Source organism: Pongo pygmaeus, chromosome 16 (genome assembly GCF_028885625.2).
Source record: "Pongo pygmaeus isolate AG05252 chromosome 16, NHGRI_mPonPyg2-v2.0_pri, whole genome shotgun sequence".
NCBI lineage: Eukaryota > Metazoa > Chordata > Mammalia > Primates > Hominidae > Pongo > Pongo pygmaeus.
In genome coordinates, this window is record NC_072389.2 from 51,135,987 (window position 1) to 51,161,668 (window position 25,682).

The window sequence follows — 25,682 nt, forward strand, 5'->3', positions numbered from 1 at the left end:
GGGTAGTAGGCACAATGTTTTTGCTGTAGTCTGGAAGACCAGCCTGACAGGACTGCATTTTAGAATATATGGATATACTGGTGAGTTAGAAGATAACTAAAGGAATAGGAGAGAAAATAGAAGACCAGGAGGCAATAGAGAAGACGGAGAGGAGGAGGTACAGACTTAAAGAGAAAAATTCCACATGGTTACATGTGAGATTATGTTTGAGAGAGAGCATAGACGAGCAGTCAAGGAAATAAGTCAGGAAGTGGAGAGGCGGGAGATGGACTAGGCAGGGGTCAGCGGCCTGCAGGCCACATCTGATCTGCTGCCTGTTTTTGTTAATATTAATGTTTATTGGAACACAGGCAGGCTCTTTGGTTTACGGATTATCTATAGCTGCTTTAGTGCTACAACGGCAGAGTTGAGTAGTTGTGACAGAGATGATATAAGGCCTGTAAAGCCTAAAATATGTACTTTTATGTAAAAGATTGTCAATGCCTGAACTAGAAAGGTGGAGGGTAAAGTAGGAGAAATCAGCTGGTTAATAAAATAGTCATAAGTGACAAGTTGCCAATGAAAATTCCTATTGTGGGTGTTGTGGGTGTCCCACTCAGATCCCCCAGCTGCTGTTGAATGTTGATAATCATCACGGATATCCCCTATTGAGAACTGACTTTGGCTAATGACTTTGTTTTTATTTTTTTTGAGGCAGAGTTTCTCTCTGTTGCCCAGGCTAGAGTGCAATGGCGTGATCTCAGCTCACTGTAACCTCTACCTCCTGGGCTTTTAGAGATGGGGTTTTACCATATTGGTCAGGCTGGTCTTGAACTCCTTACCTCAAGTGATCCACCCACCTCAGCCTCCCAAAGTGCTGGGAACACAGGAGTGAGCCATCGCGCCCAGCCACCTTGGCTAATGACTTTGGCAAATGTGTACAAAGGCCAATCTTCTTCCCTCAAGGTGCAACTAACTCTGTGGTGCCATTTTTGTCTAGAACTTCCCCAGGGGTCAGGCTGAAGCTGGTCTCCAGCTTTGCTTTGTTCCCCTTTCCTATTCTATTTCCCTGATGTCCCTTCTCCTGAAGAAACTTCCCTCAAAAATCAGTTGAATGCACAAGAGTCCCTTTCTCAGGCCCTGCTTCAGTAGAACCCGTCTTAAGATGGTACTATTTAATGTCAAACTGTGCACTTAGCCAAGATTTTAATAGAAATGAATGCAAAGCACAAAAGGCTACCCTAAAATCCATGTTTTTATAGAAAATATGATCATTAAAGTTGTCACTAATCAAATTAACTTACCAATTGTGGTCAGAGAAGCATACTAAAGCAATTTACTGCATCCCATTCTTCTTGGCCACAAGCACTGGATTTGCTTCAGCATACAGCAGACACACACAAGCAGGTTTGAGGCCTTTTGTCGTCCATGCGGGAGCTGCTCTGGGAAACTATCTGTGATTAGGCAGGGAGTCTTTCTAACTAGCAAGGCTAATGCAGATCACTCAAAAATTTCTCTGTGGCATGGAACACTTGGAGCCCTTGTGTCCTGACCCAACCAAAAAAAAAAAAAAAATGCCTTAAATCTTGAATCAGCAAAGAGGCCTCTGGCCTGTCATTAATATTTTAAGTTTGTGCTATTCCTTTTCATTGTCCTGAGTATACTGGGAAGTACAGTACACTGTACATCACATTCATGGCTTCATTCGCTGTGGAAGTCAAGAAAACTTGTCAGGTTGTGCAGAAAAGGGAACACTTATACACTGTTGGTGGGAGTGTAAATTAGTTCAACCACTGTGGAAAGCAGTATGGCAATTCCTCAAAGAGCTAAAAGCAGAACTACCATTCAACCCAGCAATCCCATTACTGGGTACATACCCAGAAGAATATAAATCATTCTAACATAAAGACACACACATGTGAATGTTCATTGCAGCACTGTTCACAACAGCAAAGACATGGAATCAACATAAATGCCTATCAATGACAGACTGGGTAAAGAATATGTAGTACATATATACCATGAAATAGCATGTAGCCATAAAAAGAACAAGATCATGTCTTTTGTGGGAATATGATTGAAGCTGGAGGCCATTATCCTTAGCAAACGAACACAGGAACAGAAAACCAAATACTATATGTTCTTACTTACAAGTGGGAGATGAATGATGAAAACTCATGAACACAAAGAAGGGAACCACAGACACTGGAGTCTACTTGAGTGTGGAGGGTGGGAGGAGACAGAGGAGCAGAAAAAATAACTATTGGGTACTATGTTTAATACTTGGGTGATGAAATAATCTATATGACAAACCCCTGTGACATGAGTTTACCTACATAACAAACCTTCAGGTGTACCCCCAAACCTAAAATAAAAGTCAAAATAAACAAATCAATAAAAAGAAAAATGAGCAAGAGAATCATTGGCCACAGCAGTGGTTTTCTAGCTCTGCAGTTTCTTTTTCTCTCACTAGCATATCCTAGGATGACATACACTAATTCACACAGCCAGGAAGCAGAAGAGTAGAGTTAACGTAAACCAAGCTTTTAGTAGTACCGTCATATGTCACTTAATGATAGGGATATGTTCTGAGAAATGTGTCATTAGGTGAATTTGCCATTGTGTGAACATGATAGACTGTACTAACACAAACCTATATGGGATAGCCTGCTGTACATCTTGGCTAGATGGCATAGCCTATTGCTCCTAGACCACAAACCTGTACAGCATGTTACTGTAGTCAATACTGAAGGCAACTTGTAACACAATAGTAAGCATTTGTGTATCGAAACATAGAAAAGTTACGGTAAAAATACAAAATAAAAGATAAAAAATGATACACCTGTAGAGGGCACTTATCATGAATGGAACTTGCAGGACTAGAACTTGCTCTGGGTGAGTCAGTGAGTGAGTAGTGAGTGAATGTGAAGACCCAGAACATCACTGTATAATACTGTAGAATATAAATACTATATACTTGGCTACACTTAATTTATAAAATAATTTTCTTTATCCAATAAGTTAATCTTATTTTACTATAACTTTATAAACTTTTAAAATAACTCTGAGTCTTTTGTAATAATACTTCACTTAAAATACATTTTGTAGCTGTACTAAAATATGTTTTTTCTTTATATTCTTATTCTATATGCTTTTTTTCTATTTCTTAAATTTTTTATTTTATGTTTTTTCACTTTTTACACTTTTTTTGGTGAAAACTAAGACACAAGCACACACATTAGCCTAGACCTATACAGGGTCAGGATCATCAATATCACTGTCTTTCACCTTCACAACCTGTTTCACTGGAAGGTTTTCAGGAATGGTAACAAGCATGGAGCTGTCATCGCCTATGATAACAATGCCTTCCTCTGGAATCCCTTCTGCAGGACCTGCCTGAGGCCGTTTTATAGGTAACTTTTAATTTTTTTTCAAATAAGTAGAAGGACACTTAAAAATAACAATAAGTATAGTATAGTAAATACATAAACCAGTAACATAGTAGTTTATCATCATTATCAAGTATTATATACTGTACATAGTTGTATGTGCTGTACTATTATGTGACTGGCAGTGCAGTAGGTTTACTTACAGCAGCATCACCACAGACCCGCGAATAATGCATTGTGCTATATGACAGTGTGATGGCTGTGATATCACTAGGGGATAGGATTTTTTCAGCCCCATTATAGTTTTATAGGACAGCCGTTGTATGTGCAGTATACATGCAGTCCATTGTTGACTGAAACATTGTCATGTGGAGCATGACTGTATTGGTAAAGTACCCAGAGATTTTTTGGAGAGAGCAGCAGGAACTAAAATCAAAAACATTTTCTTCAGGGCTGCTCAGGCTGAAATATTTACTTTTTTAAACCACCAACCTGCTTTCAAAATTCTACTAATCATTCGAGGCTCAGTTATAAAGGGCTCTTTTCAACATTTGCATAGTTGGCATTACTTACAGGTGTATTCATCTATATCTACTTTCCCAGTTAAAACTATCAACTTGTATCAAAGACTATGTCTAGAAGCAAACAATCACATGCATAAACCAAGTTCTGAGCCTCATTTATGCATTTAACCACCACACTTTTAACTAATAGTGAGTGACCCTAAAGGCTTGTATAGTAATTTGGAAAATGCTGAGGCAGGGTCTAGAACTGACCATGCTGTGAGGTGCTGGGCAGCAGCAAGCCGCTTAGCTGGCTGGTAAACCTTGCTGCATGTCAGTGGGATATGACTGTCTGCTATGCATTAGCTCCCTTAGCTAGAAATTTTGTACAGTGAAAAAACAACTTTAATTTGTATGTGTGTGTGTGTGTGAGAGAGAGAAAAATATCACTCCAAATAAAGCCAATTGCTTCGGCTGGTTCAGACAAGGAGGAGTCAGAAGTAGCTTTAAAAGCAGAGAGATCCTAGGTTAAGGTCAGCAAAATATGGCATGTGTCTCACCAGCCTTTTCTTTCAAGCCCATGACAGATATTGAAAGTTGATTAGCTTTTCTTTCCTGCTAAATTCAGCCCCTGCCTCGCAGATCTTCTCAGCCTCTCTAGGCAGTCTCCACCAAGACATCAAATTGGGTACTTAAAATGATACCTGTTACCTATCCTTGCGTTTGTTCAAAGTAATTTCTCTCAAATTTCAAATTGCCTTTCATCCTTTTTTTGCATGACCCAGTTCAAACTTTCTGGCCTTATTATGTTCTTTTCCAATTTTAGGTAGCTATGTTTTGATTGCTTTTACTTTTCAATTGACTTATGTTGTTTGTGAGACACTACAGCATCTACTACTATAGCTTAGTTACTAAATTCTGATAGTTGGCACATACACATTTCTCTGGCTTTGTGACAATTTGTGATTAGGCATTTTAAAAATTCTGATTGGTTGAAGTTGCTTGGGGTCCAAGTCAGTTTTGCTCACTGACATGTAGCTTTGAATAACCACCCTTGCAGTAGAGTCATATTGCATGTGTTTTATAGTACATAAAATTCATTTTTGTTCTATGAATATCTGACAATCTTTTAGCTCAATTCTATAAATGCAATGTCTCAAAACAGGTTTTCTTTAAAAAGTAGCTGCAAATATATTTTAACTGATGTTGTATAGTTTGTTCAAATTACACTTAAATAAGTGAACTGGGATTTTGTTCATATGTAAATAATTACTATGATTTAGTCTGAGGCTTGTAGCTTATTAAGAATTTTGCACCTGTAAGGCTCTAAGTAGATATCTATTCATGTTATGGTGTCTGTGATTCTGGACAAAGTGAAAAAATGTTGGTTCTTGGTTGAATTTAACAGTCTAATTTATTCCAAATTATTTTTAGCTAGCATTCTGTCCTTGACCAGAGCTAGCTTTACCATATGCGCTCGATGGAACAAAAAAAGTGACTCATAAATTTTCAGTGAATGCTTTGGTTCACTCCACAATGGCTCATCAAATAAAAGACAAAACTTTAGCGAATGCTTAACCAGCAGTTATCTCAGTGGTTGGAGATAAGCCTAGGAAACTCATGACTGAGTCTCTATGCAAATACAACTTAAAGTCAGGAGGCAGAACAGTCATTTCATTGAAGCATGAGGAGTTAAAGGCTTATCTGTCATCACTGAACCACACTTTTGTGGAGTAAATAATATGCTATAGGTTTGTTCATGTGTTGAGGGATTAGCCAAGGTCTCTACACAGAGCTCTTGTAAATGGCAAAAATCCACTATGTAGAGTATTGAGCACTCTGTTAGTTCTTTAGCAAATGAAATAAAATATGGAAATCATTGATCTCTTTCAGTATGTTTGAATGACTCCTTTATGCTGGGCATTATTGAAGTGAAACAAATATATTTTTTTCTTTTTTTTGTAGCACATGTGATTAAGATGTGATATTTCTGAGGAAGTTTCTCCTGCTCAAATATACTTCATTCAAGAGATTTATTGAACATGCCATATGTATCAGCTATTGTGCTAGGTGCTGGTGATATAATGTGTATAATAAAGAAAAAAAATTTTGTGATGATTTGATTACAGTTGCTATGAAGGAAAGGATCAATGCATAAATGAGTAACAGCAGGGCATGGCCAGGCCTACGTGACCAGGAAAAGCCTTGATTTTATATCTGAAGGAGAATGAGTAGGAGTTAACTAGCTAAGTAGGGAATGCATTTCAGGGAAAATGAGCACTAAGAGCTAAAGCTCAGTAGTAGAAAGGAGTATAGAGCCAAAGAAGCTGTTGAGGAAGCCAACCCAGGTCTTTGTGTCTGAGCACAGGGGACACAGAGTGGTATGAGAAGAGACTGACCAGTGGGCAGGGTCATGTCAGACATACCATGTATTTCACCATTTGTTTAAACAGCTGCATCATGAACATGTTCCAAGCAAGCCATGAGAATCTCATTTTGAGAAGATCACCGAGATTTTGCGGGGCTGAAAGGCCATTAGAAGGGGATGTCAGTGTATGGGGGAGAGCAGCTGGGAAGCCATTGTGAAAACCAGGCAAGAAGTGATGCCAGTTTTGACTAGGACGATTCAAAGTACCCGAAACCATCGTTAATCTCTCCTCTGAGTTAAGGAGGAATGAAGATCCTGTAAAGTTGTTTTCTGGGAGGTAGATGGTCACTTTGCACTCACCTTTACCGTTCATAGAAAGGTTTAGCAGATCAGTTCTGATAAGAAAGAAGCCCCAGAGGATGGGCCTCAGGTTAGCAAATAGTGGAAACCAGAATCCTTTTTTGGAGGCATGATCTGCACAGGTGTGCTAGGTGAAGCTTGGAGGCTGGGAGTTAGCAGATGCTCCTCAGACCTCACACCTGATAGTGCCAATCAATCAGGTGCTAATCCGAACAAAGGAAAGGATAGAGAGGCCCAGAGAGCCAGCCCTATCACTTCTCTATGTTGCTCAGTGTTTGCTCTACCGTGTGTTTCATGAATTCACAGAGACACTTTAAAAATTATAATAACAAGAAAATGTGGTATATATACACAATGGACTACCATTTAGCCATAAAACAAATCAAAGCTTGTGATTTTTGGCAATGTGAATGAGCCTGGAACACTTTATGTTAAGCAAAAGATAAATATCACATCGTCTCACTCATATGTGGAAGCTGAAAAAGTTGAGCTCATAGAAGTAGAGAGTAGAATTGTGGTTATTAGAGGCTGGGAAGGGGATTGGGGAGGAAAGGACGGGGAGAGATTGATTAATGGACAAAAAAATTACAACCAGATAGGAATAAGTTCTGGTGTTATGCACCATTGTAGGGTGAATATGGCTAACTATGATATATGTTTTCAAAAAGCTAGAAGAGAATTTTGAATGTTCACAGCACAAAGAAATGATAATTGTTTCAGGGCATGGTTATGCTAATTACCCTGATTTGAACATTAAACATTGTATACATATATCAGAATATCACTCTGTATCTCATAAATATGTATGATTATTATGTGTCAACTGAAAATGAAAAAATAAATAAAAAAGTATAATGATAAAGGGTAGAACTGGAAGGGATGCAGAGATCATCTAATGGAGTGGTTCTCAAAGTGCGGTCCAGAAACTTCTGCTTCCAGGAAGATGGAGATGTCCTTTTCCCTATTCTCCTGGTAAGTACAGCTAAATACCCTGGATGTTTTTCATTTTCAAGTTTTTTAATTTAAATTTTTATTTTAAACCAATGAATAATTGTACATATTTATGGGTCCAATGTGATGTTTTGATATACATTGTAGAATGAGTTTATCTAGCTAATTAATGTGTCCATCACTTCAAATGTGTATTTCTTTGTGGTGAGAACATTTAAAATGTATTCTCTTAGAAATCTGAAATATACAATACATGATTATTAACTATGGTCACCATGCTGTGCAATAGATCTTGAAAGCGTATTTCAAGATCTATTACTAACTAAAACTTAGTACCCTCTGGTCAACATCTCCCCATTCTGCACTACCCATCCCCAAGCCCTGACAACCACCATTCTACTCTCTATTTCTTTAAGTTTGACTTTTTAAAGATTCTGCAAATTAGTGAGATAATGCAGTATGTGTCTTTCTGTGTCTGGCTTACTTCACTTAGCATTAAGCCTGCACATTTTAGAGAAAGCAAACATGAGACTCTGAAGGGTAGAAAAAGAAGGGAGGCTGACTAGGAAGCTCAGGAATGACTCCTTAGGGAATGATGAGTTCCCTAGTTTTCTTTTTGACTCATATACAGACTTAGAGCTGAAGACACTTGCAACCTGAAAACATCAACAGCCATACAGAAAACAAAAACAAACCCAAAAATGTTCTGCTCTTGGGCCTGGAAAGGGGCATCCCAGCAAGACAGAGAACTTGTAGACAATAATCATTATATTCTAGGCAAAGTATGGTACCTGGACCAAGCAGCATCAGCATCACCTGGGAACTTATTAGAAATGCAAATTTGCAGGCCCCACCCCAGACTTACTGAATCAGAAACTTGGGTCTGGAGCCCAGTAGTCTGTGTTTAATGAGTCCTGTGGGAGATTCTGATGCGTGCTTAAGTTTGAGAACTGCTGATGGGGTACACCTGGTCTTTTGTTTGGCAGCAGAAACTCTGGTTGATTTCCCCCAGGTGATAGTTTGTGAGTAGTCTAGCGCTTGTTCTAGATTTGCTCAGAATGACTCTTCTAGTGCTAAAATCTAAGGTGAACAGAGAAAATTTTATTTTTTATTTTACAAATGTTTTTATTTTAGATCCAGGGGATACAATGCTTATTTGTTACATGGATATATTTTGTCATGGCAGAGAATGACCTTCTAGTAGAACAGAAAGAATTTTCAATAAAACAAATTAAGTGGTAACAAACGTTAGTATGTGTATTGTTTTAATTAAGTGCTTGGCACATAGTGGATTCTAGATAAATATTTGTTGAATGTTGAACATATTGTAAGTCTTTGATTCAGTTATAGTTTCAGAGAAGATGCTGAAAGAAAGAGGATCTTTTGGAAAACCTCAATCAGCATCTGCAAATCATCTACAGCATCTATGAAACCTGTCCCAGCAAAGATGGCTGCTGCAGGCAAAGGGCTTGCACAATGTTCTTTCATATGCCTGCTCTCTTTTTTCTCAATATAAGGCTTTATACATACACGACATCATATCATGCCAGAATTTCTCAACTCTACACTATCACCTTTTCCTAGATTCCTGTAGTTCAAGCACTAAGTCTATTCTCCAGGTTACTTAGGTGATTTTTCAAAAATTGTGCAGTTTTGTAATTGTCCCTCCATTGGATCTTAGCCCCAGCCCACATTTACATAATTAAACCTTTGGTTTAATTGGACAGGAGCAAAGCATAAATGTCTGCTGCTTGAAAAATAAACATTTCTGTATTGTCTAGATGTTTATCTCAACATATAATTACTCAGAGACTAAATGGGGTTTTAAAATTTATTTAAAAAGTCGTGGCTGCTGGGATAAACTGAAAAAAGCCAAGTTTGAACCCAACTTTATTTTTACAAGTAGTTTTCTAATAACCCTTAAGGGGTTCTGGGTAACCCCTTAGGTATGAGGAGAGCTCAACAGTGACTAAATTGGGTAGGACAATGAGGCACTTTGACCCTGCAGATGCCAGGGACCTACTGTCACTTTAGTCTGGCTGTTCTGGCAGCCTGCTATTTTGTATTTTGTATTTTGTAAAGCTGGTTGAAGACAGCACTAAAGCTTTGTTTTAAAGATTTTTCAAGCCACTGGGTTCAACAGATGAAGAGGGATGATAATTGGGTAGGCATCTGAAAAGTCTACTGAAGCATCCTTTTCTAATTCTCACCACCAAAGCCAGCATATACAAAAGGCGGCAGGAGACATGGAAACAGTGCCTTAAGAAGTGAAGGCTCAAGGTGAGACACTTTCTGAGGGGACCAAATATGCACAAGCCAAGCATATGCCTTATGCTAGCTTCCTGATGCCATTTGCGTGTTGATTGTGACATACCACTCGGCTCAGAAACCCATAGGAACTGGATGCTGGTTTATAGCAGTAGTTCTAAAAGTGTAGCGCCTAGACCAGCAGCCTTAGTGTCACTTGGGAATGTGTTAGAAATGCAAATTGCCTGGCCCCACCCCAGACCTACTCAATGAGAAACTGTGGGGATGGAGCCCAGCAGTCTGTTTTAACGAGCACCCCCAGGTGATTCTAGTGTACACTAGAGTTTGAGAGCTGCTGCAGTAATTTGAAAGACAGCATATTTTTTCAAAGGGACACAGCATCTCATTGCTCATGTGAAAAGTCAGTTCAAAGCCTGACTAGGAAACCGGAGTAACTATGTCAAAGGCAAGAAAGGAGTCTTTTAAAAACCAGATACACAAAGCAATGGCTCTCCTGCTGGTTTTGAGAGGAATGAGAAAATTCAAGGAAATGGAGGAAGCTATACATCTGAAAGAACCAGACAGCAAATAGCCAGTAGGCTCCAGCGCACATGTGAAACATACTTGAATAACGCGATTCAACTCTCATATATTCTCTGCCTTAAACTTTTTCCAGATTATTTGCAGTTAGCAAAGTTTGTATATCTTGTTTGTGAACTCCACAGCAAAACTAAGTGATAATCCTTTTCTTTGTGGTGGTGTGAGTGGGGGATGGTGAGTACAGTTTATGCATAATTTGTGTCCACTATGTGAACATAACTGAGGAAGCACACTGATATGGTTTGGCTCTGTGTCCCCATCCAAATATTATGCTGAATTGTAATTCCCAATGTTGGGGGAGGGACCTGGGTGGAGGTGATTGGATCATGGGGGCAGATTTTCCCCATGCTGTTCTCATAATAGTGAGTGAGTTCTCACGAGATCTGATGGTTTAAAAGTGTAGGGCACTTTCCCTTTCAGTGTCGCTCCGGCTCTGCCATGGTAAGATGTGACTGCTTCCCCTTCACCATCTGCCATAATTGTAAGTTTCCTGGGGCCTCACACAGCCATGCTTCCTGTACAGCCTGCGGAACAGTGAGTCAATTAAACCTCTTTTCCTCATAAGTTACCCAGTCTCAGGTAGTTCTTTATAGCAGTGTGAGAACGGACTAATAGACACACTTACCCGAATTTATTACACGGATGTCATGGGAGCCTCCCGGGAAGGATGTTTGTCTCTCACCTGAGGGAAGGAGTAATCCCTACCGGGCGTCCTATCCTGGCAATCACCTGGATTTGCCTCTTGACTCCTAGTTCTGTGCAAGATAGGTGAACTGTAGGTAAAAATGGTAATTTCACATAAAAAACTCAGACATCTTTGAGCATAAGCAGCACTGCTTTGGTGTCTGCAAGGAAAAGTATAACTCAATTGGGAGAAAGATTCCATCTTGTCTCTCCTGTAAGGAAAATGGTTTCTGTTTTAAGGCATTCAGAACTCTGGGAAACACAGTCAAGTATTTCCTGATTCTCGGCAACTGGGAATCAGTTGAGGATCTCTCAGACTCATGTTGATGCTGCCTGAACAACCTTGGCATTAGTATTGTAAAGAACACAATACAGTGGGGAGTTTGCATTTTCCTCTTGTTTATTTTCAATTGCATTTATGGTTGATGGGGCTGGGGGCTGGGGGCTGGGTGGGGTATAGGGCACATTTCTCTATATCTTTATTTCCTTTGTCTCACACTGTAATGCCTAGGTTGTAGCTTAGTTTACACAACTAGTGTTCAACTAATTATGTTGATTGAGATAACCGCTGAAAGCAAACCTTTTAAGAATTATTTGCGTAATAAAAATGTGGCATGCCTGTGAACAGAGTCCGTTATAAAGAGTCTGTTTACTTCGCAAAATATACCTAACCAACCAGAAACCTTATAATCAACAAACAGTGCTGGGGAAACTAGGAGAAAAAAGACTTCAGAAACTTTGGTTAGGGGAGCAACTAGGTATATATTTGTTTACCAAGTTCTGCCTCAGTTTCCCACTTATGGTTTCTGCTTGAAGATCCCACCAAGACCCAGGCCTTGTCATGAATGCCGATGGGTGGCTGTGCTCCTTTAGCCTACCTTTTACCTTCTGCCTTCCTTGGCCTGTTCTCTGCTTCCTGCAGCCCCGGCAGCGCTTCTGTCCTTCACTCCCTCCCACTTGTGTGGGTCCTGCATTTGGGTGGCTTTCTTAGAAAAAGCCACTGCCTTCCTGCCTGATAGCAAGTATGGTCTGATACTTGTGTTCCCTGGTGTTTCCTGTATTGGCAAGGACCTCTGGCTACCAACCAACAATTGCCCAATTCCCTATTACATTTGTATTGTCCTTGTTACTACTCTACTGCCCTTGTTCAAGTTCGCTGAAATCATTAGTTTCAATGTCAGTCCTACCATGCTTTGTGGTGAGCAAATTTCTGGCCTTTTCCTAATACCTCCATGAAAAATTATTTTTTAAGTTCTGGGGTACACGTGCAGGATGTGCAGGTTTGTTACATAGGTAAATATGTGCCATAGTGGTTTGCTGCACCTATCAACCCATCACCTAGGTATTAAGCCCAGCATGCATTAGCTCTTTTCCCTAATACTCTCCCTCCCCGCCTCACCCCCTGCCCTCCCCTGACAGGCTCCTGTGAGTGTTGTTCCCCTCCCTGTGACCATTGTTCACCTCCCACTTACAACGTGCAGTGTTTGGTTTTCTGTTCCCCTGTTAGTTCGCCGAGGATAATGGTTTCCAGATGCATTCATGTCCCTGCAAAGGACATAATCTTGTTCCTTTTTATGGCTATATAGTATTCCATGGTGTATATATACCACATTTTCTTTATCCAGACTATCATTGATGGGCATTTGGGTTGATTCCGTGTCTTTGCTATTGTGAATAGTGCTGCAGTGAACATACACATGCATGTGTCTTTATAATAGAATGATTTATATTCCTTTGGGTATGTACCCAGTAATGGGATTTCTGCGTCAAATGGTATTTCTGTCTCTCGGTCTTTGAGGAATTGCCTCACTGTCTTCCACAATGGTTGAACTAATTTACATTCCCACTAACAATGTAAAAGCGTTCCTATTTCTCCACAGGCTTGCCAATATCTATTGTTTCTTGACTTTTTAATAATCACCATTCTGACTGGCATGAGATGATATCTCATTGATTTGCATTTCTAATTTTATGAAGTGATACTCGGGTCAAAAAGTGTGCACATATTGAACGTGCTAAATAGGATGAAGGCATTGTTTCTTAACCCAAACATTAGCAAGTGTTTCTAAGAGTGTGGTCTATGGGGCTATCTGCATCAGAATCATTTGGGGAGAAAATTAACGAAGGAAATTTCTGGGTCCTTCCTCCAGTAACTGGTTTTTTGATTCTGTAAGTCTAAGATACAGGTTTTTATTGTTGTTGTTGTTTGTTTTGCTTTAAACCCAGGTAGTTTGAGAGCCACTGCTTTATATTTGGTTTTTAATTTTGGTTAAAAATCCCAGGGTAGAGGTGAGGGGGGTAGGGAGGTGAAGAGGTGCTTTTTTAAAAAAAATACACTGCGTGGGTCTCAACACATCAATTAAATGAGAAGTTCTGAATGTAGAGACTAGGCACGGGCATTTTTAAAAAGCTTCCGAAGTAGAGTGCAGCCAGGTTTAAAAACAACTTCTTTAGTTTTGATTATTCAGTATATGTGGTTTCAAAAGTCTATAGTGCAAAAACTGCCTTAATTAAGTTATTTCTCTTTAGCAACGTTGTTTACAACCTTCCTTTCTATAGGTCATGTTAATAAAATGTACTCCCTTCTGTGTTATGGAATCATCTTTCCTCTTTTCTTTATTGCTTTTCTTTTTCTGGTTAAGTTAAAACATATAAAGCTGGCTTTGCAAGCTGATAGTCCACAGCTAAAATTGGTCTAGCAGGTGTGTTTTGTGTTTGTAGAGTACTTTAAAAAAGATTTAAGCCAATAGTTAAATTGTGATTTTTGACATAAAAATTCAGACTTGACAAAATGAGGGAAAAAGCAGATGTCTCCTTAACATGGGAGCCACCTTTCCCAGAGAGCAGTTGGGTAGCAGTGAGCCCCAGCTGCCCTCTTTAGGGGGCTAAGTGCTGCCTGCCCATCAGCCCTCCTTGACCCATTTATGTCACACCCCTCTGACACTTCTGGTCATGACCTTCAGAATAAATAAGTGAATTTAATCAATTAACATTTGGGCATCTACTAAGTGTCAGGCACTCTATGATACATGTTTTTCTTAAACAGACCTATGACAAATGTATTATCTTCTTTGTAGAAATATAAGGCGGGGCATGGCTGAGCAAGGCTGACCAGGGACTGGGTCAGAATTCTAATCCAGATCTGTATGCTGCCCAAGCACCTCCAGATCCTCATGCTTGTAAAAACTGCAGGAGATTTGGCTTGGTTCCACAACTCTGAGATTAAAGAGAAGGAACATTTTGGGGCACCTGGGAGGTATTTTGCATTTCATTAAGGCTGTAACACCTGGATTAAGGGAATTCTGAAACCAGTAAATTTGGGGAGGGCTTTAGTCTAATTAGCTTGAAGAGTCAAAAAAAAAAAAAAAAAAAAAAAAAAAGCTTTTGGGCTATTTAAGACCAATTTGCAATCCCATCAAGTGGATTCAATCATGTGTGTAACCTGAACATTTCAAGGAGAGTTAATAATGACTTCTCAGGCACCTTGGGGAACCGAATGGGAAGAACATTTGTTCAATGCAGTTATCTGAGCATTTTTTTTTATTGTAAAACAAACTCTTGAGTATACATCTGAAGTGAGGCCTCTTGCCCACATCTCAATAGCAGTCACTTTGGCTTCCTGTAGTCTAAAGTACCACCTTTTTAGTGTAGTTTACAATTTACGTTATAAATATTTTACCAGAGTTACTTTGTTAAATAGCATTTTATATTCTTCGTGTGGTTTTCAATGACATCTTAGGGTCAGAATCATTCCCTTAGAAATTGATCTCAATTTATGGTGTATTAGTAGAAAAATCCTTTTCCTAGACAAGTTTCTAGAAAACAGCTGCTTAACCAAAGCATGCAATTGTTTTCTTATCTAGAGTGTTTTCAGGGTCCTAAAAATGGGTTGAGAAGAAGGCAACTAGTGAGCTGTTCTGAGTCTAGAAACTTTCCATTTCTCAGGTAGGCTGTGTGAACCGGCAAGTTAATAAAAGGTAGAAGTAAAAAGGCACTGAAAGACATTAAAAAAAAGTAAAGGTAGTAGTTATTAGGATATTAGGACAGGATAATATTTAAACCACTTAATGAGACCATGTTCAGTAAGTTTTTGCCTTGTATTCTTGCATTGTCTGCTGTGGGGTAGTTGGCTATGTCTATTAGTATATTATCAACCTCAGTCATCATTAGCTCAGGGTTCGGCTGAGCCTAACCCTGAGGTTAGTATGTCTTCATCATCTCTAGCTGACTGAACTTAGACCAGATAGATACTTGCTTTCCCGTACTACCAGGAGGTACTAGGAGACCAGAACTGAGTAGCACCTTGTGCTTTTTTGGTGACAGCGTAGTCCCACACTACCTTTCTGATCAACATCTTGCAAGGGCTACTGTAGTTAGTCCTAATATGAAGGGAAAATTGACTAATTTTTTAAAAATTTAAGTCCTGGGATACATGTGCAGAACGTGCAGGTTTGTTAACCAGGTATATACGTGCTGTGGTGGTTTGCTGCACCCATCAACCCGTTACCTACATTAGGTATTTCTCCTAATGCTATCCCTTCCCTAGCCCCCCACTCCCTGACAGGCCCTGGTGTGCGATGTTCCCCTCCCTGTGTCCATATGTTCTCATTGTTCAACTCCCACTTATGAGTGAGAACATGCAGTGTTTGGTTTTCTGTTCCTGTGTTAGTTTGCTGAGAATGATGGTTTCCAGCTTCATCCATGTCCCTGCAAAGGACATGAACTCAAACTTTTTTATGGCTGCGTAGTATTCCATGGTGTATATGTGCCACATTTTCTTTATCCAGTCTGTCATTGATGGGCATTTGGGTTGGTTCCAAGTCTTTGCTATTGTGAACAGTGCTGCAATAAACATATGTGTGCATGTGTCTTTATGGTAGAATGATTTATAATCCTTTGGGTATATACCCAGTAATGGATTTGCTAAGCCAAATGGTATTTCTGGTTCTAGATCCTTGAGGAATTGCCACACTGTCTTCACAATTGTTGAACTAATTTACACGCCCACCAACAGTGTAAAAGCATTCCTATTTCTCCACATTCTCTCCAGTGTCTGTTGTTTCCTGACTAAATGATTGCCATTCTGACTGGTGTGAGATGGTATCTCATTGTGGTTTTGATTTGCAGAAAACTAATTTTCTAATTCTAATTCCCAGGGTGCCACCCTAGACCATTGAAAGGGAGGGCAGCTAGGAGAGTTGCACTACTATGGGGGCTCATTTTTCTCAGCTGGTCTGGACCTAGTTTTTTGTGTCAGCCCCCCACTTTTATCCAGTTGGTATAGGTAGCTTCTCTAATGCTAGGAGCCACCTCTCTCTAAGATGGGTATAGAGGCTGTGTAGATTCTCTCCCAGATCTTGGTGTATAATGAATGGGTCAGAGAGACAGGCTGACATCCTCAGGCAATCAAAATCCTTCATTTGAGGATTGCAGTTGACTGGAAAGTTAAGACCCTGGACTTGAGATAATGCTTCCTGGTATTTATCCACAGAGGTGGCCACAAATCCACCTTTGCAACAGGCTTCCGTCAGAGCTAATAATAATTTCCTTGTGGTTTACTTTTGGTTAAGATTGTCTCAGTAACTGACAGCTCTTAAGCAACAGTTTTGTGACCTCTCAGCCAGGAGGTGGTAGAGAATAGTAATGAGGTCAAGGACTGGAAACATTCAGACCAGCATTCAAATCCTTACTTATGGGTTACTGGAACACAAAGCTCTGAGCTTCAATGCCCTTATTTGTAAAAAGGGACAATATCAAACTGAGGAGGGGATTATTAGAGGATTAAATGAGAATGTATTATCAAGTGCTATCACAGAGCCTGGCACACAAGTGCTCAATGGATAGAATTTGTTTTTAATGAGGAAATATTCCTAAAGTTATCCTCAACCTCTCATTCATCAGGTATCCAAAGGTCTCCAAACTTTCAGAATAAGAACACTTCCACAGATTGCCATCAGCAGGAGTCAAGGCATTGTCTGTTCTGGCTGCAGGCTCAGCATCGTGCATTTATCAGGGGCTGTTTGCTTGCCTGAGCCAGAGTAAGACCACACTCTCAGCAGTCCACCATCAGCAGAGTCAGAAGGGGGTAAGAATCCTACAGACTGCCATTTGGCAGTTGCTATGGTTTGAATGTCTCCCCTCTAAAATTCTGGTGCTGCCTATGTGATAGTATTAAGAGGTAAGGCTTTTAAGATATGATTAGGCTATGAGGGCTCCTCCCTCGTGAATGGGATTAAAGTCCTTAAGAATCTTCAGAAGCATTTGGCTAGCTTACTCTTGTACTTTGTTACGTCTTGTACTTTGTTACGTCTTGTACTTTGTTACGTCTTGTACTTTGTTACGTCTTGTACTTTGTTACGTCTTGTACTTTGTTACGTCTTGTACTTTGTTACGTGAGGAAACAGTAAGAAGGCCCTCACTGGACCAGGTGTGGGCACCTTGGCTCTTGGACTTCGTGGCCTCTAGGACTATGGGGAAGTAAATCTCTGTTCTTTTAAACTTACCTCGTCTCAGGTATTCCATTATAGTAGCACAAAGGGACTAAGACAGTGGGTGTCCAGAGTGAGCCTACATTAAAAAAGATCACCCTTCTTTAGGGTGTACTTCCTTCAGTGGAGTGAATTAGAAGTCTAGGACTAGTTCTGCTCCTGGAAAGACTCCCTCCCCAACCTGCTCTCAACACTCACAAATTCTCCATTGCTATCTGCCTGGGGACCAGCAGCAAAAACTCCATCACATTCCTTACCCCTGTGCAACGTGAGATGTTTAGGACTCTCAGGTCATTGCTCATTCCCCATATAATTCTACTGCCTTCTCTGACCTGTCTCCCTCACCTCATCATCTCTTGAAATTCTTACACTTTTTTCCTAGGAACACAAGGTCAGTCATGATCAAAATAACCTTTCTGCAGAGCATCTTCTGAGAAAGTTGTCTTCACTTTCTTGCTCTAACTGAAAACTGCTCTGCTCTTGTTGGCTCCTCTGTGGTCTTTTACATCCACCCTACCAAGGAGTCTGGAGGTCAGGAAGGTGCCATACTTCCTCTTCGTATCCCCTTCCATATCTTTTTTCCCTCATAAAACACTCAGGTTTGAACCTCATGTAATTGGACTCTATTTTCCTCTACCTCTCTTTATTGCAGTTGTTTACTGCCTCCCATCTTAGCCCACTCCCTCTTACTTTTTTTTTTTTTTATTACTTTAGCTTTCAGTTAACTCTCTAATGCTACTCCTGTTATAATTCTTAGTGATTTAATATCCATATTTATAATCTTTCCAATATACTGGCTTCCCAGACTGATACTATTAAAATGTCAGATCATGTCACACCTTGTTGAAAATTCTCCAGGGACTTTCTACTTTATGTAAGGAGCCTGATCATATAAGGTTTTACAAATCATAACACAGGCTCTGAATTTTACTGTTATTGTTCCTTCCAATCAGCTTCACAGATCTCCTTGGTACTCCATGTGCACTACATAAACACTCCTGCCTTAGGGATTTCATAGTGCTGTTCCCTCTGCCTGGAGTTCTCTTCTCCAAGAAGTATGGTTTGGTCTCTCAGTTTATTCAGATCTTGAATCAAAAGCCACCTTCTTACTGAGGTTTTCCATGAACATCTTTCTAAAATGCCAACACCCCTGCTGAGATTTCATATCTGAGTTCTTCCTTATGTTTTCTCATTAGCATTTATCACTCTGTAATACAGTATTTTATTATTCCCCAGTAGAATGTAAGTTTCATGAGGGAAGGAGTTTTTGTCTATTTTGTGACTCCAGTGCCTAGGAAAGTGTCTGACACTTGATACTTAATGTTTGCTTATTATTAACACATTGTTATTGGTAAAGTTCTTGTCTGTTTTATTCACCATTCATTCATTCAATAGTCAGTTTATTTTGAAAATGAAACCTTCCAACTGAAATGGAATAGTCTATCTTTCATGGAACAATCAGACGTCCACACCTTTTCCCTATTCATTCCCTAAAAGGAACCAAGCTGATGACCATCTCATAGCTCTTTCTAAAGCAAGCAGTCATACATTAGATCCATATTCAAAACAGCTTTACTGTACTCAGTTTAAAAAATAATCCTGGTCCATGCTGGCATATTTTGGCACAATGAGATGATTAAGTGCCACAGACCATACAAGATTGTCAAGTAGGAGAAGCCTGGTTTGGGTCCTGTGGGGATATCCTCAATCAGCCCTCCTGTTCCTGTTTCTTCAGGGTCCTCGTCTTCAGGTACTTTTACCACAGGGCCCTCTGGAGCCCTATATCGGCAGTGAACAGTTTATGGACAACTTGGGTCATGAACAGAGCTCAGTATAATTACATTAAAAATTAAACAACTTAAAATCTATTTGATAAAGACTTAAAGAATAACCTCAGGTGGGGTTATTGTATTTTTAAGTGGAAATTATGAGAACTGCCTGGTTGCCCAGGTATAGAGAAGATAGGGAGAATTCATGGGCTCAGAACTTTCAAGGCTGCAGGCAAAGGACATAAGCAGAAACTTCTCAAAAGAGGACATTTATGCAGCCAACAAACATGAAAAAAAGCTCAGCATCACTGATCATTTGAGAAATGCAAATCAAAATCACAATGAGATACCATGTCACACCAGTTAGAATGGTGATTATTAAAAAGTCAAGAAACAACAGATGCTGACGAGGCTGTGGAGAAATAAGAACACTTTTACACTGTTGGTGGGAATGTAAATTAGTTTGACCATTGTGGAAGACAGTAGGGGCAATTCCTCAAAGACCTAGAGGCAGAAATACCATTTGACCCAGCAATCCCATTACTGGGTATATACTCAAAGGAATAAAAATCATTCTATTATAAAGACACATGCAAGTGTATGTTCACTGCAGCACTAGTCACAACAGCAAAGACATGGAATCAACCTAAATGTCCATCAATAATAGACTGGATAAAGAAACTGTGGTACATATACACCATGGCATACTATGCAGTCATAAAAAGGAAAGAAGTCATGTCCTTAGTAGGGACATGGAGGGAGCTGGAAGCCATTATCCTCAGCAAACTAACACAGGAACAGAAAACCAAACACTGCATGTTCTCCCTTATAAGTGGGGGCTGAACAAAGAGACGTGGACACTGGCAGGGGAACAACAGACACTGGGGCCTCTTGAGGGAGGGGGAACATCGGGAAGAATAGTTAATGCATGCTGGGCTTAATATCTAGGTGATGGGTTGATAGGTGCAACAAACTACCGTGGCACACGATTACCTGTGTAACAAACCTGCACATCTTGCACATGTATTCTAGAACTTACAATTAAAAAAAATTTTAAGGCTGAAGCCAAGAATACTTGTAGGTGTTTTTGACCCCATTTTTAATTGAACAGAAGAAGGGAAGGGATAATGACTACTTGGATTAATGCTTCTGAAAGTTTGCTGACCCCTGGTCTAAATGTTATTAAATACGTAACAAGTTCCCCTACATATCGGTCAGGTGAAAAATATAGGTATATAACACATATGACTACGGAAATAGAGACACTTGAATGCAGTAATAGAAAGGTTTAAAATAATCGGTAAGCACTCTTTGTTAGTGAATTTAATTTCCTTTCTAATAGACACATTTAAGAGTTTTAGCCATTACTCTAGCCTAGCTTTGAACTCGGCCGAGCCCTCCAGTCACCTTCTACATCTTTCCAATCATTTTGAGAAAAACTGGAGGTGAAGTAGAGAGAAATGAGGCCTCAGGAGTGGAGTGGGGAGATGACTTAACATTTTTTCTTTCAAGTCTGATGTATTGATCTCTGTGTTGGAGACATGAAAGCACACATAGAACATCATAAAGTATTTTGTCACATAAAAATGGGTTAACATTAGCAGTCACATGTGATTATTGGAAGTTTACTTTGGTCACTCATCCTGTTCTTCTAAGGTAAAGACAAACCAGAAATGAACAGCTTGTTTACTTACATTTCTCTTTGTAAAATATATTTGTTCTACCTTGATTTATAGACCTTTCTTTCAGGTGATGTGAAATAGAACTAATATAAACTGTATCAACACACACATATCCACCTTTAAAAATTCTATGAGATGTAGCCTTAAGAAGTTACTGAACAATGGTTTTGAAAAGTTTCTCAGAATTATGTGAAGAACAGTTTTATAATGCAAATTGTTTTTATAATTGACAAACATTTACATAATTTTCAATAAAATGTGTTCCAGCACCTTGGCAAATTATTGCTTAATACTATAAAAATATTGCATTAATGAAATTGAAAAGACAAATATCATCAGCTTAAGCATCAAAATCAATCTTCATTTGAAATTAATGTTATCAAATACAATATGTGAATGCAAATTGATTCTTTGACTCATTGTCTTAAATTTTAGACAGCTGACAATATTGCATAGTTTATTTTGGAATTGTACTGCATGCTATGTGTCTAACATAATAAAAGCATTTATCAATGGAGTAGTCACAGTTGGGAATTAAGTCTTGATTTAGGTAAATTACATTTTTAAGCTTATAGGATTAATATGAAGAAAAAACAAAGTTGGGATATTTTAAATGTTTATTTTAAAATGCACCTCTTAAAATTTCTACAGAATTAGAGTTTGGTGAAGTGAGGAGAAATGATATATTGGGAGACTGGAAAATTCAAGGTGACTTTTATAAAAAATTGAATTGCCCTACTTTGGCTCAAATACTGAAACTTCTACTTCCTAGATCTTGCTTTGCAGATGAAAACACAGAATGGTTCTGGTTCAGTTAGTGCCCTGCAGAGTAAATTATGAGAGGTGCAGGTATGACTTAGTGAGTTAGAGCTGCTGTTTTGAGTTCTGAAAATGGTGAAAATAGTCTGAAAACGTCAGAAATAATCACAAAAAATGACCCCATAAATCTTAAACACTCCATTGAAAAATATGTCCAAAAAATAATGCTCACCACATATTAGTGTTTCAGGTGTAATTACAAGAAGAGGTTCCTTGAGTTCTCCAATTAAGCCAGTTTCTTAAGCTTGGCTAGTAAATAACTTGTGGCCAATTATATTTCACCTAAAATAAAAAATACTAGGATAACATGGATATTTTTTATAAGATGTATGCTTATAGTTAGGGCGTGACCCTGTGGTTAGAAAGCATCCTGTATAGAGTTTATTGATATGGACAGGAGTTAAAAGAATTTCCTTGATTTCCAGCTTAATCAGTCTAGGGACCCTCATGTGCAAAAATTTTTTTTTTTTTTTTTTAAATAATTCAGAATTTTTTAAAATTTTAATTCCTTTAAAAAAGTCAAATATTTTCCATTGAAGCTAACAACTTCAATTACTGCTTCCTTAGAAGCCTTTCCTGACTTGCCTGCTAGGACACTTTCCCATATTATATACTCTCATAGCACTTCATAGCAACATGTCTATGCATTTTCTTATGTGATTCTTTTATTATGTCTGTCTTACTCATCTGTATGTGAGCTACATGAGTGCAGTGACCAGGGCTGCTTTTGTCATTGTATTTTTAGTGACTGTACAAAACATAATAAAAAGATATTTTTGACTGAATAATGAATGAATGGGTCTGGTTCATAGTCCTGAGGGTCTTTATAGCTTATATAGTTAGATAGAATTGATAAATTAATATAACCCAGTGATACTCACAAAGTGACAGAAACATGTGCACAGAATATACTAGAGAAACAATATACTTCAAGTTCTGAGAAGTTTTGCTTCAAGGAATGATCAAATGACAAAGAAAAATGTAGCATTGCTTCTACACTTAGCCAGTCATTTAGCACATCATTTTGATGCAAGAGTAGTCACATCTCCTTATCTGAATGTATTAGGACTTTCTCATGTGCAAGTGATGGGAAACCTATCTCAAGCTGGCTGTCCACAAAAGGGAATAGAACTCAATTTCTGATAATATGTATAGTTAGGTATTTAAACTGACCTTTCCACTTAAAGCAAGTAAAAATGCTGGATTAACTACATTTTCTAAAAAGTGTTAGAGATGTCATGATAGTGAGAAATCATGCAGTTAATATCAAAAAGGTGGGAGCCCAGAAAGGTAAATTGAACATTAAATCTTGTTTTGACAAATAACATTTATCAAATCACAAAAGATGTCATTTCCCCAAGGTGGGGCACCTAATGAGAGACCCTCTCTCAATAAAGCTGAGACTCAAAACATCACTCTTTAGTGTAAAGAAGATCCAGAATTAAATCTTCAGTAGATCTCTACTCCCAGGGGACTGCAGGGAAATTTACTTTTGTGCTGAGCAGAGCAGGGAGTTAAAAGGCAATGAGAAGTTTGAACAATATACTGGCTGGCCCTTAAGTGAATTGCTAGCTTAAATTTGCATCACTTTGATCCAGGAAAATAGTTGGAGATTGGCAGAAGCAAATTCAAATATGTGGATAAATGTACATATGTCCTAGGCCCTGAAAGAAGAAGTTCCTCAGAAAATGTCCAAGTTAAATGACAAGCTTACAGTTCTGGGTAGCTAAGAACACAAGCAAACAAACTATCTTAATTTCGGTTTTCACTGTAGCAGTCTCCAGATAGGGTTATGAGGACATGTCTTATTTGGGAAATGCAGATGACACTAATCAGGAAATGGAGAAGTGATACAGGGAAGGCAGCTAATAAAACCAAAAGTGAGTAGTTAGAACTTAATAGACACGGCCAGATGCAGTGGCTCACACCTGTAATCCCAGCACTTTGGGAGGCCGAGGTGGGTGGATCACCTGAGGTCCAGAGTTCAAGACAGCCTGACCAACATGGAGAAAACCCATCTCTACTAAAAATACAAAATTAACTAGGCATGGTGGCACGTGTCTGTAATCCTAGCTACTAGGGAGGCTGAGGCAGGAGAATCACTTGAACCCGGGAGGTGGAGGTTGCAGTGAGCTGAGATCATGCCATTGCACTTCAGCCTGGGCAACAAGAGTGAAACTGTATCAAAAAAACAAAAACAACAAAAAAATAGACACATGAGTAAACTCTAGGAAGTAGTATAAAACCCACATCTCAATACCATCTGAAAGGTGAGGCAGTTGCCACTTCTGGTTGATTATTGGTTGATGGTTACTCCAGTGTGGGGATTGATACTGTGAATTCCTTGGCACTTCTAGGCAGCCACACAAATTGGTAACACAGCTTGCTGTGGTTCTGACAAAAAGAGCTACCAGGTACAGAGTACAGATGTTGGCAGTTGAGTCAGCCAGAGCACATGGAAAGGTGAGGGGTAGGTGGGAGGCACAGACAGCATCTGCTACAATAGCAACAGCAGAAACAGACCCACAGAAATGAAAGATATTAGAATTAATAGACACTGATTATAAAACAACAAAGTAGACAGATTTGAAAATCTAAGGATGAATAAAACTATAAAAAGTGACAAAGAAGCTTGTAAGTAAACCAAATAGAACTTTAGGAAATAAAAAATTTAATAGCCTAAATTTAAAGTTCAGTGAATGATAAATTACATCACAGTAAAACTGATGAAAAAACTCAGTGGATGGGCCTAATAGCAGATGAAACTTGGGTAATGAGAACATTAGTGAACTGGAGGACAGGTCAAAAGAAATTTTCCAAGTGCAACACAGAGACAAAAAATGGAAAGCACACATGAGGGCAGTAGAGGCTTAAGGCATAGAGTTAAAAATTGTAACATACTTCTAATTAGAGCCCCAAAAGGAGAGGAGAGACAGAGTGAGGAAGAGTTGATATTTAAAGAGATAGCAGTTGATAGTTTTCTGGAATTGATGAAAGATTCCAAACCTAAGACACAAATAGCCCAAAGAACCCAAAGCATAATAAATAAAAAGAAACTCAGATCTAGACTCATGGTGAACCCACAGAGAACTAGAGGCAAACAAAATCTTTGGGCAGAAAAAAAGATTAATTCTAATGAGTGGTAGTTAGTAGGCTTTCTCCTCAATGATAACAATAATCATTCAATGGAATGTGGTCCATAATAAGTTGAAAAATATATCTTCCAAAATAAAATTCTATACCTTCAAATATGCCTTTCAAGAATGAAGGTGAAATAGAAAAAAGAATAAAGACAAAATAAAGATATTTTCAGACAAGCAAAGACCCTGACAGTTCATATCAGCAGTCCCTGACAAAAGAGTTTCAAAAGTCAGGTGGAAGAAAAATAATTCCATATAGACAATTTGATATTGAAAGAAATAAGACCAAAAAAGTGATAAATGTTAGTTTTACACAATATTATTTAAATTTACTAACATTTAATTGGGTTAAAATATAGAATCAAAGCACATGATGGCAATAACAAAACAGTTGAGTAAAAAGGAGAAGGGAGGCTGGGTGCAGTAGCTCATGTCTGTAATCCCAGCACTTCGGGAGACCAAGGCAGGTGGATCACTTGAGGTCAGGAGTTCGAGACCAGCCTGGCCAACATGGTGAAACCCCGTTTCCACTAAGAATACAAAAATAAGCTGGGAGTGGTGGTGCATGCTTATAATCCCAGCTACTTGGGAGGCTGAGGCAGATGAATTGCTTGAACCCAGGAGGCAGAGGTTGCAGTGAGCCAAGATTGTACCACTGCACTCCAGCCTGGGTGACAGAGCAAGACTTATCTCAAAAAAAAAA